General features: G+C 44.2%; 1 protein-coding gene across 1 annotated transcript in view; it reads right to left on the minus strand.

Annotated features, from left to right (window-relative positions):
* Positions 1–212: 212 nt before the first annotated feature.
* The window catches only part of LOC139388595 (protein turtle homolog A-like), a 42,807-nt gene continuing 40,101 nt past the window's right edge, over positions 213–2,918 (minus strand). The window contains exons 22-23 of the transcript XR_011629301.1: positions 666–784; positions 213–414 (exon numbers count right to left, since the gene is read on the minus strand). The gene's annotated coding sequence lies outside the window, so the exon portion shown is untranslated. The remainder of the gene's footprint in view (positions 415–665; positions 785–2,918) is intronic.

Here is a 2,918-nt window from a genome sequence, read left to right on the forward strand (position 1 = left end):
AATCAGGATGTACCACTCTCTGTCCTCCCTCTGTCCAATCAGGATGTACCACTCTCTGTCCTCCCTCTGTCCAATCAGGATGTACCCCTCTCTGTCCTCCCTTTTCCAATCAGGATGTACCCCTCTCTGTCCTCCCTCTGTCCAATCAGGATGTACCACTCTCTGTCCTCCCCCTGTCCAATCAGGATGTACCACTCTCTGTCCTCCCTCTGTCCAATCAGGATGTACCACTCTCTGTCCTCCCTCTGTCCAATCAGGATGTACCACTCTCTGTCCTCCTCCTGTCCAATCAGGATGTACCACTCTCTGTCCTCCTCCTGTCCAATCAGGATGTACCACTCTCTGTCCTCCTCCTGTCCAGTCAGAAGCTAAAGGAATGGCATGGTGGTGGGTGGCAGATGGCAACAAGCTGACCTTTAATGGCAGAGACACTTCATTAGTGATTGTGAGATGTGAGCAGATCAGGCATTAACTGAGAGAGGTGTTGCTTGACAAGCTTTCAGCTGAGAGGAAATGTGTGCCACGCAGCCAGGCATAATGCAGAGAGACACTGAAACAGAGAGACAAGGAGAGAGGAGAGGAAGAGAGATAGAGAGACAGAGCGAGAGAGAGAGGAGCGACCTGAAGAGAGACAGAGTAAGTCACAGTGATACCAGCAGGGATACCTTTTTCTGAACCAATTATTCTGCCGCTGAGGGTTGTGCTCTGCCCAGACAGGGCCAGTGAAGGGAAATCATTCAGAGGGCTCCAGGCTGTAGAGAAGCATGGGGACAGGACCCGAGACCTGGGAAAAGACAGATCGCAAACAACTACCTGAGTGACATGGAACTCACAGAGATACGACACTTTGGGTTGAAGGTTAAAATAGCAGGAGCACCGAACGCTCTATAGAGCTTTAAGATCCAATGCGCCCGTTTTTATCTCAATATCAAACCATTTCTGGGTTACAAAGTACCTTACTGTGATGATTTCAATTAAAATAGTCAAAAATAAACAAAAATAGCTTCTTAGCAAAGAGCCTTTTCTCCAGCTGAGTGGTCTTAGTGGGGAGGGGAAAACTGAAAACTAGCTGCTATTGGCAGAGAGGTTTGGAAATCTCTTTCTTATTGCTCTATTAACTCATTTACCGCCTGGAGATGTCACCAGGCTAGCCAAAATGCCATCCCGCCAAAACAGGCTGAAATTTCCTTTCACTGAAAGGGAATAATCCAAATTTGTACCATTTCACAGTAATGTTCCAACCTCATAGTTTGGAAATATATATAAAACACAGGAAATCATGTTTTTGACTGCACTGAGCCTTTAACAGTTCATACAGAAGAGAGAGAGATTGCACGCATGCGTGCGTCAGCGTGCATGCACGTGTCTTTGCTGAGTGTGTGCACATGTGCCTGTCTGCCTGCCCCAGGCTCCTGTGGGTTCACCCAGGATTCTCTCTTTAACCATGTTCACCACCTGTGACAAATGCAGCATGATGTTGTGCTGTGAGTCTGACTGAGGACGAGCTAATGAAGTCAATGTGCTTCTCTCTCTGGGCTTAAGGCCAAGTCAATTCTAATAGGCTGTGTGAACAGAGTGAGAGAGAGTGAAGAAATTGTCTACAAGACACCTCATATACAGTACAGTAGCATCATCTGGCATCCATCACGGTACGCTTAGTATTCTTCCCAGCCACATGTCTTCTCCACAAGGAACACTATATACAGTAATCCTGGCAAGTTTATATGTGCAAATGTGTATTATGTTTTTCAACTGCAGCAACTTTATACAGTGATATGTATTTTTCTGTGTATTTTTTTACAACATCAATCCATCGCCAAGGCAACAGTATACTTGACTGACCATCGTCAATACACAATCCTTGATCTATATCTTCAATCTTTGTTTTGCACAATGGATCTTTTTGAAGAAAGAGAATAAATCACTCTGTCTGTAATTTTCCTCCGAAAAGAATGTTTGACAAAGAGTACGCTTGTTTTATGTGTTCCCTGGCAATTCCCTTTCCTTTTGTGGGCGTTGAAAGTGAAAGTGAAATGAAACATCCCCATCTATGAGTCGGTGAATACACAGTGATCAATGTGCTGGGTAACAAAACACCCTAGTGGAAGAGGTAGGTCCTTCAGATATGTATAAGCATAACAGATGGAAGGGTCATCTGCTGCATCATGACCCGTTAATGGCTTTATAATGAAGCCCTCTTCCAGACCGAGGGAACGCTTCTGATGGAGAAAAAGCACAACTGCATGAAAAGGTGGCGCAGCGGTCTAAGGCACTGCATCTCAGTCCAAGAGGCATCACTACAGTCCCTGGTATGAATCCAGGCTGTATTACATCCGGCTGTGATTGGGTGTCCCATAGGGCGGCGCGCAATTGGCTCAGCGTCGTCCAGGTTTGGCCGGGGTAGGCCGTCATTGTAAATAAGAATTTGTTCTTAACTGACTTGCCCAGTTAATTATAAAATGTTATTTAATGTAAACATATCCAACTTCAGGTTTATGGTAATGTGTTAAAGTAGTAAATGTTCATTTGAATTACAATTTGAAAAAGCCAGCTGAATGCTTTGGGGTACTGAATAAAACATGTATAGAACAAGTATTTCATCTTCAGTTCTCTGGAAGATATTTTGATACAAATAGGATACATTGTACATTAAGTAGTACAGTGTCACGTTCTGACCTTTATTTCCTTGGTTTTGTATTTATTTAGTATGGTCAGGGCGTGAGTTGGGTGGGCAGTCTATGTTAGTTTTTCTATGATTTGGGTATTTCTATGTTTCGGCCTAGTATGGTTCTCAATCAGAGACAGGTGTCATTAGTTGTCTCTGATTGAGAATCATACTTAGGTAGCCTGGGTTTCACTGTGTGTTTGTGGGTGATTGTTCCTGTCTCTGTGTTTTGCACCAGATAGGGCTGTTTTGG

This window comes from Oncorhynchus clarkii, chromosome 29, assembly GCF_045791955.1.
Source record: "Oncorhynchus clarkii lewisi isolate Uvic-CL-2024 chromosome 29, UVic_Ocla_1.0, whole genome shotgun sequence".
Taxonomy (NCBI): domain Eukaryota; kingdom Metazoa; phylum Chordata; class Actinopteri; order Salmoniformes; family Salmonidae; genus Oncorhynchus; species Oncorhynchus clarkii.